This window comes from Narcine bancroftii, chromosome 4 (genome assembly GCF_036971445.1).
Source record: "Narcine bancroftii isolate sNarBan1 chromosome 4, sNarBan1.hap1, whole genome shotgun sequence".
NCBI lineage: Eukaryota > Metazoa > Chordata > Chondrichthyes > Torpediniformes > Narcinidae > Narcine > Narcine bancroftii.
In genome coordinates, this window is record NC_091472.1 from 237562767 (window position 1) to 237576398 (window position 13632).

Sequence of the window (13632 nt, forward strand, 5' to 3'; positions counted from 1 at the left end):
GAGAGTTGGCACCTCCATACCAGGCATTGATGCAACCAGCCAGAATGCTCTCCATGGTACACCTGTAGGAGTGTGCAAGATTCCTTGGTGACATACCAAATCTCCTCAGACTTCTCACATAGTATAGCCGCTGGCGAGCCTTCTTCATGATTGCATCAACTTGGAGGCTCTCAGACAGATCCTCGGAGATGTTGACACCCAGGAATTTGAAGTTCTTGACCCTCTCCACAACTGAGCCTTCAAATATCAAAGCATTTTTCATGAAATGCCTTCACCATTGATGAGGACTTGGTTGTGTTCTCCTGACTTCTTCTGAAGTCCACAATCATCTCTTTGGTTTTACTGATGTTGAGCGCAAGGTTGTTGTCGTTACACCATCCAACGAGCTGATTTATCTTCCTCCTGTACACTGCCTCATTGCCATCAGTGATTCTGCCAACAACTGTGGTGTCATCGTCAAACTTATAAATGGCTTTGGAATCTTCATTTGCAATTCAAAACCTGATTAATATTTGCATGTAAAATCCAAAGGTTTCCCAATGGCTCTTTTCCTTCTTGTCAAAATATAGTTCATGAAAAATGCTTTGATATTTGAAGGCTCCAGCTGAATAAATGCTGGCATTTTTTAAGCTATAAAATGTTTATTTCCTACTCACTACCTGAACCCACATGCAGTGAATGGACACCTCGACAATGGACCAAAAAATGCAGAGCAATCATTTAGAATACCTCAGATCTTGTTTGTTTTTTTGGCTTTCAGGATAAATTTCCTGGAGGCACATATTCAGAAACATGTCAACCATAATTTACAATCAATTCCCTAAACCAGAAAAAAAAAATCATAAGCTGAAAAGATCATATGTTCATAATTTCTTTACATGTTCAGCAATAACATAGAAAGCTTCTTAACTCTATTACTTGATCTAAATACTTTTTATCTGCTTTCACCTCCTCCACTGGCAGTGCATTCCATATACCTACTGCCCTGTGTAAATAGCATGCCTCACAGTCCCTCTTTAAAACTTTACTCCTTTCATCTTAAGGTGAACAAGTCAATCTGCAGATGCTGGGGATTGAGTGCAGTACACAGAAGTGCTGGAGAAGCTCAGCAGGCTACACAGCATCCACAGAAATTTAAAGTTATCTAATGTTTTGGGCCTGGACCCTTCATCAGGAATGTTGAAAATCAGGCAAATAGCCAATCAAAAAGTTGGGGGGAGGGGGAGAAATGGAAAAGGGGAGGAGTACAAGTTAACAGGTAAGAAGCAACAGGTGAATACAGATTGGAAGGCAGAAGAGAAATAAGATGAGAAATGATAGAGGGAGAGGGCAGATACCTCCCAGGAGAAGGAAGGGAAGGATGTGGGGAACTAGAGGAAGGGAGACAGAGGGGTAGGGTAAAGGAGAGACTGTGGGTGTAGGTTAGCAGATATAAGAGGTCGATATTAAAAGACAAAGGAGGAAAAACCCAACACCCAACCCCAACCAACCAATTTTCCCTTGCAACCGCTGCAACCGTATCTGCCTGTCCCGCATCGGACTTGTCAGCCACAAACGAGCCTGCAGCTGACGTGGGCATTACCCCTTCATAAATCTTCGTCCGCGAAGCCAAGCCAAAGATTAATGCTGAATCATTGGAGACTGATGAGATGGAATAAAAGTTGTTTTTCCAATTTGCAGGTGTCTTCAACTTGGCAGTACATGAGGCCATGGGCATACATGTCATTATGGCATTGGTGAGGAACTGTAGTGGCTGGCCACTAGGACATCCTTGCTGTTGCAGAAGGCAAAGTGAAGTTGCTCAACAAAGCGATCTTCCATTCTGCATCCAATCTCCCTGATGTAGGTGAGGTTTTACCGGGAGCAGTAAATGTCCTCATCAGATTCACAGGTGAACTGCTGTTTCACTTGGAAGGACTGTTTGGGACCCCAAATAGTGGTGAGGAAGGAGGAGTAAGTGCAAGTACAACACTTCGTCCAGTAACAGGTAGATACTGAGGGGGCGATAAGTGGGAAGGATGAGTGGACAAGGGAGTCGCTAAGGGAGTGATCCCTATGGAAAACAGGGAGGGAAAGATATCTGGTGGTGGGATCACATTGTAGGTAGAAGAAGTATTTGTTGGATGAGGAGGCTGATGGGGTAATATGTGGGGACAAGGGAAATCCTGTCCTTGTTACATCTTGGGGCGGAGGGAGCCAGGGAAGATGCACGGAAAGAAGAGGAGATGGAGGTTCAGGATGAACCTGATGGCAGCAGGGGTGAGCCACATTTTCTGAAGTAGGACGATTTCTTAGATCTACTGGAATGTAAGGCCTCATCCTGGGAGCAGATGCAGGGGAGGTGGAGGAATTAAGAGAAAGTAGTAGAATCGTTCCAGGAGACAGGGTTAGAAGTGATGTAGTTGTTAGGGTTAACCCTATCTCTGGGCATGGTGAGTTTATTTCTTTTTACTTTAGAAGTACAGCATAGTAACAGGCCATTCTGGCCTGTGGGATTGCAACACCCAAATGCTCCCATCTGACCAATTAACCTACTAACCCCGTAGGTCTTATATAAAAGATGTCTGTAGATAGTTTGTCTTGCTGAATAGAGACAGAGATTGAGAAACAAGAAAGAGTTGCCAGAGGTGGACCAGATAAATTTGAGGTTGGGATAAAAGTTTGCAGCAGATAAAGTTGACAAGCTCATTATGGGTACAGGAGGCAGCACTTTTATAGTCATTGATGTAGCAGAGGAAGAGCTGTGGAGTCTAGCCTGTGTTGGCTTGTAGCATGGATTGCTCCACATAGCCAAAAAAAAAGCAGTCGTAGTTGGAACCCGTGCAAGTGGCCATGACTACTCCTTTGACTTGAAGAAAGGAGGATGGACCAAAGGAAAAATTATTGAGGGTGAGAACAAGTCTTGTATTTTTCTACACCTGGAGAATGACTCTGAGTGACTGCCCTATTGATGTCTCCCATAATCTTATAAACTTACATTAGTTGTCCTCTCAGCCTCAGATGTTGTAATGCAAATTTCACTGTAACTAATACTGTCCAAACCAGGGAAGACCCAGGTGAACCTGATGAACCTCTTCTGCAGATTATTTACCTTATCCTGTGGTTCACCAGTTAGCCTTTCACAAATCTAATTTCTTGGGATTGCTTTGTAAGCTTCACACTAAAATGAATAGAATCACTAATGGGAATCTGTCATGTATAGTGACAGACTTTATGATCAACAATCCAATACAGAGGGATAAAAATGGAAAAGTGATCCTGTAAGTTATACCAAACCATTTCCACATCATAAAATATGTTTTCCCACTAATTTTCACTGAGTCAAATACTTTCCTTGGCGTCCTGAACTGGATGGAAAAATTACTGAATATTTCCAAATCTTTATATTTTTTACTGTTAAACATCCCAAAAGTATAATGTTCTGCCCACAAAGCTCTGAAAAAATGGGCAATTTGGCACAGAGCATAAATTAAAACTGATTCTTTCAAATGATTTGAATAAAGAAAGCTTGGAATTTAAACAGCTATCTCTCACAATTTCATTGAACATCTGGGTTTGCAAAGGGATCTAAACCAAATGGGGAACTGAGCTGAATGGCAGATGCAGTTCAACTCTGGGAAGTGTGATTTGCTGCATTTAGGAAAATTAAACCAGGGCAGGACCTACCATATATACTTGAGTAATCATCGATACTGTGTAATAGTTGAACCCCCTTTATCAGCCAAAAAAATTGCGTTTTCTTATGACCCGTGTAGATGTGGACCTCCCCCACTTTTTTTGGCTCCAATTATCCGCCCATGAGCTCCTAATGTCCGACTGTGAACCCTTGCCTCATCCAGCCGCCCATCAGAGCTCTTGATGCCCAACTGCGAATTCTCACCTTGGCCACCTTCTCACCGGAGCTCTTGATGCCCTAACTCTGGATCCTTGCCCCAGCCTCCTGTCCACTTGAGCTCCCAAAGCCACGACTGTGGATCCTCACCCCAACCTCACGCTCACTGAGCCCTGGGCCCTGACCGCAGATCTTTGCCATACCCTGCCAACCATCTGAGCTCCTGACGCACCTCCTGCCACCTATTCACCAGAGCTCCCAATGACCCAACCATAGATCCTTGTCCCAACCTCCAAAGCACCAACTGTGGACCCTCACCCTGGCCTCCTGCCCATCCAAATTCCTAAAGCCCATGCCACAGACTCCCTTCTAGGCCCCAGCCACCTGCTCTGTGGAGCTCCTAATGCCCTGACTGTGGACCCTCACTCACCCACCCAAGCTCCCAAAGCTCCTGACAATTTGAACAATACAGGTATTTATTACAGTCAAAATTATGACCTGTGTAAAAGTCAACCCACCAACTCCTCCCCCCTCCCCCCAAAATTTAACACAAAACATTGGTCCAAAGAGTTCAATGGAGCAGATTGACCCAGGGATGCAAGTACTTTGCTCTTTACAGATGACAACACATCTGGACTGAATAGTGAAAATAATTTTTGTGACACTTGCCTTCATCAGTCCAGGCAATGAATACAAGAATTGGGATACCATGTTGATGAGGCTACACTTGGAATATCATGTGCACTACTGGTTGCCTAGCTACAGGAAGGATATTATAAAGTTGGAAAGGGTACAAAAGAGGTCTACAAAGTTGTTGCAGAGATTAAGGATGTTGTTACTGTAAGAGAATAGAAAAGTTGGACGTTTTTCTTGGCGCATAGGAGGTTGGGAGGGGATTTTATTAAAATCATGAGGGGCATATATAATGAGAATAGTGACAGTCTGTTTCAGAGAGCAGGAGAAGTCCAGAGGGCACGACTATAAGGTGAGGGGGTGGGATTTAGAAGGAATGAGAGGGAACAGTTCTTCACTCAGATTGTGGTGGGCACATGGAATGAACTGCCAGGCAATGTGATGGAAGCAGATCTATAAGCTTCCTTTCAGAAACTCTTAGATATTTCATGGATGGGAGGGGATTGAAGGGGACTGGTTCTAGTATAAGCAGGTTGGACTAAAGCAGAAGAGCATGTTGTTCAGCATGGACAAAGTGGGCTTTGGGTCTGTCTCCATGTTGTAGGGTTCTATGACTCTTCATTAAATATTTGTATGTACATAATGGTTGGTATTTTGTCAATTGGGTTCTGAATCCCAAACCAAATTAATGAAAAAGATGAAATGAGCAAATGTGAAAAATTCATCATTCTCTGATGCCAATAGATTGTCTGGCAGAGGGTTGATCAAATAACCAAAGTTCAGAGCTTCCATCCCATCCTAGAGGTATCATTTACCTGGAGGCCCCACATGAGGGGGAATAGTTTCAGTTGGGTTTTATTATCACCCCTGAATTGTGCTTCTGTGGAAATGAAAAATTCACCATATGTATTTGAGTCCATTGGACCATGTCTTGCCATCTCATCCCTCACAAAGGTGAGACTAAACAAACTTGGGGAACAAAAAATCATTTTCCTTTTGGATAGCTTCAGACACAAAGGCATGGACAAAGAATTTTCCAATTTTTGGTAACCTCCCCTCTCTGTGTCCATTGTATTCATCTTCTCTCTACCCACTTTTTTCATCAGCCCTGTTTTCACCCTCTCCTACCTCAGTGGTCCCTTCCTCCACTTGACTCCACCTCACCCATTTTCTTCAGTCCAGTCTCTATCACCTCTTGGCTCCTCCCCATCCCTTCTCCCTTCTTCCCTCTCACCCTTTTTTTCTGCTTTGGAATGTCTTGCTCCCCACTTTAGTCTTGAAAACAGGTCCTGAGCCGAAAGGTTGACAGATCATTTCTCTCCACGGATGCTGCCTGACCCATTAAACCCCTCCAGCTGCTCTTTGAGCACTTTTCTCTTACTTAAGAGAACAATGAGGCTGAAGGTTTGTCCACAAAAAATATGAAAATCCCCAGTGCTAATAGTGCAATCAGCAAAATGAACACTACTAACAGAAAAAGCCAAAGTCTTATCATCGAGACATTCTCAAATGTCACTGCTAAATGGGAGAAATAATAAATATTTATCCAACAATCTGGAAGAAGAATCTCTGAGATAATTGTTTCCAAGTATGCCTTTGCTTTTATTGATCTCGGCTCACCTGCTGTTTAATGCTCCAGATTTGATGCTGTCCCAATTGGCTCAATGCCTTGCATCCTTCACAATGTTGGACGCTGACATAGCTGTAGCTTCCATTTTCTTCTGTTCACCCTCACCTTGGTTGTGTTGACTTCGACCCTCCAGCACTGCAATAGTCCATCAACGTGGCTTGCCTCTTTCCCCTCATATGCCTGCAATGAAATCAAAGCTGACATCAATTAAACAAGTGATTAATAAAGTTTTGCCCGAAATAATGTCATGTATAACTCCGATTATCCAAAACAGTCAGGACTAGGCCCGTTTCGGATAAACGTTCTTTTTTGGAGAACCGGTCATTTTTTAAAGTAGTCCAGTAGCAACAGCAAATCAACACAAGGCTTTTTAAGCATTAAAGTAAAGTTTAATTCTCACAAAAAAAAAATGCTGGTCACCACCGATCACCGATACTTCCCCACTGAGGCTCCGCTTGTGCCAGGAGCCCGAGGGTCCTGCTCCTGCCCAGGAGCTTGAGGTCCACACTGCCACAGCTGGGAGCCTGAGACCCCCTACTGCCACTGCCGGGAGACCAAGGCCCGCTGTTGGGGGCACCAGGAGCCAAGGTCCCCTGCTGCCTCTGTCGGGAGCCCGAGGTCCACTGCTGGGGGTGCCAGGGGCCCAATGGCTGCTGCTGCTGGTGCTGGAGGTCTGAGGATCCTGGCCAGTTTGGCTCTGAAAATAATTTGGATAAATGAGGATTTTGGAAAATCTGATTTTGGATAATCAGTACACTGTATGTACTCTGACAATAGATCTGAAATCTGGAATTGATGTCTGAATTGAATGCAATGCTAGAACACCCACGTATTTTCATAAAGATTCAACAAGACCTTGTTTGCTGATGTATCCTTTACCTTATTGTTAGATAAAGCAAAAATCCCACATTTTAAAAATCCTGATCAACATATTCTGCCGGCCTGTAAGATTTGCATACATTTCTTCATAGCTTCCTCCGTCTCTGTAAGCCCTTATTAATCATAATAAATAGGTTTCTTCCAACTCCTCACTGAACTGAGCAGAAAATTTTGCTCGATCAAATTTTGGTTACATGTCCTTATAATTTCTGATGTAGCTGCACAATGTTCCTGTGAAGCACCCTTTGATCTTTTACAGTCCAAGAATAACTTCATTTAGGATATGGGCTAATTTGTTTTATTTCCAGTATAGAAATGTTGTAAAGGTTGGTTTAGTGCATCATTCAAAGAGTTACAGGAATATCTTATTTTGTAAATAAGAAAGGATTGGAGGGGATATGGGCTGAACGCAGACAAATGGGTTTAGCTTGGCTGGCGTGGACAGGATGGGCTGAAGCACCTATTTCCGTGCTGCTGAACTCTATGACTCTATTAATTAAAATTATTTTTGATTAAAATCTAAATAGGTCATATGCATTAAATGGTAGGCTATTGCGATGTGCAGAGCAACAAAGGGATTTAGGAGTGATGGTAAATAGTACCCTCAAGGCTGATACTCAGGTAGATGGTGTAGTGAAGAAGGCATTTGGAATGTTGGCCTTCATAAATCGGAGTATTGAATTCAAGAGTAGGGAGGTTATGATGAAATTGTACAAGGCATTGGTGAGGCCAAATTTGGAGTACTATGTACAGTTTTGGTCACCAAATTATAGGAAAGATATAAACAAAATAGAGAGAGTGCCGAGAAGGTTCACGAGAATGTTGACAGGATTTCAAGGTTTGAGTTACAGGGAAAGGTTGTGCAGACTGGGGCTTTTTTCTCTGGAGCGTAGAAGATTGAGGGGGGACTTGATAGAGGTGTTTAAGATTTTAAAAAGGAAAGACAGAGTAAACGTGGATAGGCTTTTTCAATTAAGAGTGGGGGAGATTCAAACTAGAGGGCATGGTTTAAGATTGAAGGGGGAAAATTATAAGGGGAACATGAGGGGAAATTTCTTTACGCAAAGGGTGGTAGGGATGTGGAATGAGCTTCCGACAGACGTGGTCGAGGCGGGATCATTGGTTACATTTAAGGAAAGACTGGATAGTTACATGGATAGGAGAGGACTGGAGGGGTATGGACCGGGTGCTAGTCAGTGGGACTAGGAGGGTGGGGATTTGTTATGGCATGGACTAGTAGGGCCGAACTGGCCTGTTCTGTGCTGTAAGTGGTTATATGGTTATATATGGTTATATGGTTAGTCTGTCACGGAGCGCACAAGACTTTTTCAAGGCGTTCTAAGAGAATATAGATTACAAAACCAAAGTTCTTTTTGATTCTCCACGTCATTCTTTGTGTAAGAATAAGATAATGGTATATACGATTAGATAAGGGGGACAGTCTTTTTCCTGTGCCCTCAATAGCAAATACCAGAGGTCATCTGTTTAAGGTGAGTGGAGGAAAATTTAGGGAAAACATCAGAAATAGTTTTTTTTTATTCAGAGAGTGTTGGGTGCCTGGAATGTATTGCTGGAGTGGTGGTGGAGGCACATTCAAAAGACTCTGAGATAGGCAAATGCAAGTAAAATAGAGAAGGTTGTGGAGTAGGTTTACATAGGTTAGCTCAACATCATGGGCCGAAGGGCCTGTATTGTGCTGCAATGCTCCGTTGCAATCTTCTGTCCTTTGTCTCTCATCCTTTTCTTAAATAAACTCCATTAACCTGCATCCTCTGTACATCTTTGGAAAGTGGGAGGAAATTGGAGCCGTTAACAGAGAGCAACTGAATCGAACCCGCGTCACTGGCACTGAAATGGCACGGCGCTAACCGCAATCCCACCACCCCCCCACTTCTCCATCATTTTGTCATTTAACAATTCCTGCCTTCCACCCTTTCATAGACATCCCTTTTTCTCCATACGCCACCATCTCTGCATTTTAAATTGTTGCTTTATCTCCAGCGTTTCCAGGTTTGATGAATTCCCATTAAAATGAGACATAAACTTATGCCTGTCTCCAGATGTTGTCTGACCTGCTATCATTAATCCCAGGGCTTTCTGTTTATAATTTTTCAGTTCCAGAACAAGAAACAGAGGAATCCTTTGGAAATTCTCATCTTCTTCAAAAAGACACATCAAAGGAGCATTGCTATCAATCTCTCCAGATTCCAGTGTCTGTCTTATTGAGTACAGAAGGATCATAGGGTGAGTTCAGAGGTAGGAAGAGAATTAAATGTCCCATTTGGTTCTGCCACAAAACGCCTCCAGATTTGCAAAATTGTAAACACTTCCCTGCTGAGTCATCTCGAACATATCCCTGAAGGCCAGGCCTGGGAAAAGAACTATCAGCCAGGGTATCAGCTTCCAATGCTCTCCAGTGTCTGTGTGGCTCATTACCAAGTGGGTCAGCAACAGCGAGGACAAAATAGACCAAAAACTGCAGAGGGCATGCAATGGATTGGATCACAAGAACAAGATGAAATCGAAGGGACCCAGCAGGTCAGGCAGCTCTGATGAGTAGAAACTCAGGACCCTAAAGTGGTGCTATTGGAACTGCTTTAATAGTTAAACTGGTGCGGACCCGGAGAGCAGGGTTTGGAGACACAGTTCTCCTCTGCTGAGTCATGATGTCAATGGCCTCGTATAGATTTTTCAATGGCCTCTGGAAAGGGTCTGACCATGTTGTTTTCAACATCTTTGAAACACAGGGATTCGTGCCAAAGATGGAAGTGCCCATGCTTGGCAGTGGCCCACTAAGGGTTGTGGCCTCTGGGGGATCAGTAGACTGCTGCAAGGCACCAGAATAGGAGAACACTGCCACTCTGAGATAAAGAAAACTGGGAAATAGCTCTACAGGGGACAACAGCAGCAGATTAGCAAGGGGCTCAGCAACCGAAAGACCCACACAGGCTGTAGCTGATAGAGATGAGAGACTGACTCATGGGAAATCAACCATCTTCACGTTGATCCTTCCAAAATGCATCACTTCACACTTCTCCAGATTGAACTCCATCTGCCACATCTCTACCTAACTCTGCATCCTATCTATATCCCGTTGTCTTCTACACACTCCACAACTCCTCCAACCTTTGTGTCAGCTGCAGACTTACTGACCCACCTTTCTACTTCCTCATTCATCACTGAAAATCACAAAGAACTGGGATCCCTGCAGAACACCTCTGGTCAGAACTGACCTCCTGGCAGAATACACTCCATCTATTACCACACTCTATCTTCGTAGGCAAACCAATTCTGAATCCACGGGGTCAGGTTTCCACGGATTCCAAGTCTAATGACTTTCTGCATGAGCCTACCATGGGGAATCTTGATAAGCACCCTTACTAAAATCGTTATGTACCACATCCACCACTCTACTTTCATTAATTTGCTTTTGTCACCTCCTTGAATAATCCTGAATCACCACGTGCCCCTCACAAAACCATGCTGATTATCCCTAATAAGATTATGCTTCACCAAATGCTCTAAGTCCCACTCCTAAGAATTCTCTCCAATAGTTTACCCACCACTGACTTAAGTTTCACTGTCCTCAAATCTCAGAATTATCCCTATTATCTATCTTTAACAGGGCAACTATATCTGACATTCTTTCCATCCTCTGGTATGACTCCTGTGGCCAGGGAGGATAACAAGATCATTGTCAATGCCCCAGCAATCTCTTCCCTTACTTCTCAGAGTAACCTGGTGTGTATCCAATCTGTTCCCAGGAACTTATCAATTCAAATGTTTTTGAGAATTACCAACACGATCTCTTTCTTAACTTTACATACTCCAGCACATTAATCTGTTCTTCACTGACCTCACCAAGGACCCTCTCTCTAGTTAACACTGAAGCAAAATATTCATTACAGATCTCCCTTACCTCCTCTGTCGCCAGGCATGTTCCCTATTTTATCACTGAGTTGTCCTACCTTCACTCTAGTCTTTCTCCTGTTCTTCACGTGTGAGTAGAACACATTGGGGTTTTCCTTGATCCTACTTTCCAAGGCCTTCTCATGTTCCCTTCTTGCTCTCATAAAGCCCTCCTTAAGTTCCTTCCTGGCTATCTTATAGTTCACAAGAGCCCTGCTTGATTTTTGTTCCCTAAACCTTAAGAACGCTTAATTCGTCCTCTTGACTAACTGCTCCACCTCGCTTGTCATCCATGCTTCTTTAGTTTCAAACCATGGCTTTGATAAAAAGAGATTTTTCAAATATGTCCAATTTTAAAAATGTTGCAATTTTCAGAAAAAAATATGAATTGATCTCTCTGTTCATGTAGATTTCAATTAATTTAAGCAATGGTCTGGGAGATCACTGAGGATTTAAAAATAGTCTGAACATCTTAATGTAACACAGATGTTTTATTTTGGATCTTATTCAATAATCAACTGTCTCATCCATAATGACTAAGAATGAAATTAAACTTTATAGATGATTCAAGAGGCAATGCTGAACACTGTAACATTGTGAGGTAATGAGTGAGAGCAAGAAATCCTCGCCTGCAGCACCGTTCTTAATGGACAATTAATTTGTTGTACAATTGCAGATGTAACACTTGTGTCACTATGTTAACATACAAAAATGAAGGGCAGTAAAAATAATCTGGTCCTTCAAACTTTCCTAACTTCCCTACAGTCCAGATATTACTTTTAATCTCACATTAATTGTGCGAACATAAATCTCATGAAAGTAAGAGATTTGTTACTTTTTGAGGAAGTAGTGACATGTGCTTAATCAGCAGATAGGTAAACTTATAATCACTTGACTAATGCAATAATGATGCAAGTACTTTATATTCAATCTGAGTTGTAAATAAATGAGATTTGATGTTAACTGTGCTGCTGTAGTCTTCTGTCTTTAACTCTATGCCCAAGCAGGAAACTATCAAACTAAAGTTTATGGAAGTTAACTTATCTACCCATTTGTGCACAATTGAATAGGAGTCAGGGAACCTAAATAACTGAACATCTCCCCTCCCCCACTAAATATCTCTCCACTAAAACCATTTTTAGGCCCTTTCAAACTGCCATATAAAATGGGGTTAACCGGGCAATTTGCACTGTTAGCGCCCCAGTTACGCGGCAGTTTGAAAGGGTCTACCAGTCAACCCCGTCAGAACCCAACTGGGTCCCTAACCTACCTCAGAGGAAGTCAAAGAACCCAGTAAAACTTGCCTAGATCTCGTCCACGGCTGATTTGTAAAGGAAAATGGCCGACCCGCTTATTCCGGTGAAGTCAGCACTTGTGTGCGTGCAACACTGCTGCAGGCAGCATCTGAACATCCTACCCATTCGCCATTTGGACTTCGATTCTTAACTTCCGGCATTCACCACATCATCGCTGGAGCGGGGTCCCCCTTAAATCGCCGAGTTCCATTTGCCCAGTAATCACACCCGGGTCCCAGGAGGGCTACCCAAGTGCTGCAATTTGAAAGGGGCTACATAGACAAGGAGCTGGATCTGAAACAAGATTACTGTGACGGCTGAGATACACATTAGTGTTTTTTAGAGAGCAATGTTGGAAAAATCTGAAAATTTTAACATAAATTAACGTAATTACTCACCTTGTGGTCGTTTACACTGCATGCCTTAAATCCTGTGTGCGTTAGTCCTGGTACTTTTATGTGGAGCAATGTGGCCTGAGACATCAGCTGGATGTCGAATTCATGAGGTGAGTTTTGCGGTGCAATTTAGACCGCAGGCTTCCCCTGACGAGTAGTAGGGTTCTTGCAGGATAAATTGCGGTGACTTGACTAAATATTCCTGCACTTTTGTTTAGGCTGACCATGTAACGGCAAATTTCGTTGATTGTGCCGTTACATGGCTGCAGTCTAACAGCCCTAACTGATATGCTTGTAAATCATTTGCCATGGTTACAGTAAGTGTCATTGTAGCAGCAGGGTCTTGAACCTTTGTATCTTTTGAATAAATTCAGTATAAGTTGAGCAGCTTTTATGAATTGTCTGGAAGAGAAATGAAAGGGAAATAAGATAACACGTGTAAAATAAAGATGGTAAAGTTACTATCCATGTCTTTCAGCTCATTGCTGATGCAATATGAAATTTTTCACAGGGACCTGTGAGCAGATTCCTTCATTTCTAAGCTATGTTTGTGTTGCTCGGGCAAGTTCAATGCCACTCCTCCAATGACATTCTTAACCAGGGATGCTGAATGCCTTTAAAACATTCTCAAGGTTAAGGAAATAAGAGGATGTGAGGATATTGTTATTAATTCTTTATTTGTCTCACTCAACACTTGCTCCAATTATTACATTTCTCAGGACAAAACTGGGATAACGATCAAATGTGAGCGCAGGGATTGCACAGAGCTGCGTCCACTCATTATAGTGACTGGTGTGTGTGGCCGTCTCATTGACCTGTCACCTTAACATCTGGATCTGAGGGCAGGAACTGGAGGAGCAGTGATGAGTTGTATCCTCAAAGAGCTGAAAGCTTTTCTCTGGCATGCACCAGGCAGCGAGACCTCTGAATATATTGCCCAAAGGAGCAGACTATTTCCCCAACTGCACTTAAGCCTAAATGCAGTTTCAAATGCTAGATTCAGCCACTTGCTCCACAAGTCCCTAACACTAATTGATGCACACAATCCCATCACTGACC

General features: G+C 42.9%; 1 long non-coding RNA gene across 1 annotated transcript; it reads left to right on the forward strand.

The window, feature by feature from the left end:
- The first annotated feature begins 1714 nt into the window (after positions 1-1714).
- LOC138761743 (uncharacterized) lies at positions 1715-11786 on the forward strand. The gene is made up of 3 exons (XR_011356482.1): positions 1715-1846; positions 9090-9218; positions 11445-11786. It is a non-coding gene; the product is annotated as an uncharacterized lncRNA (long non-coding RNA).
- Positions 11787-13632: the final 1846 nt, after the last annotated feature.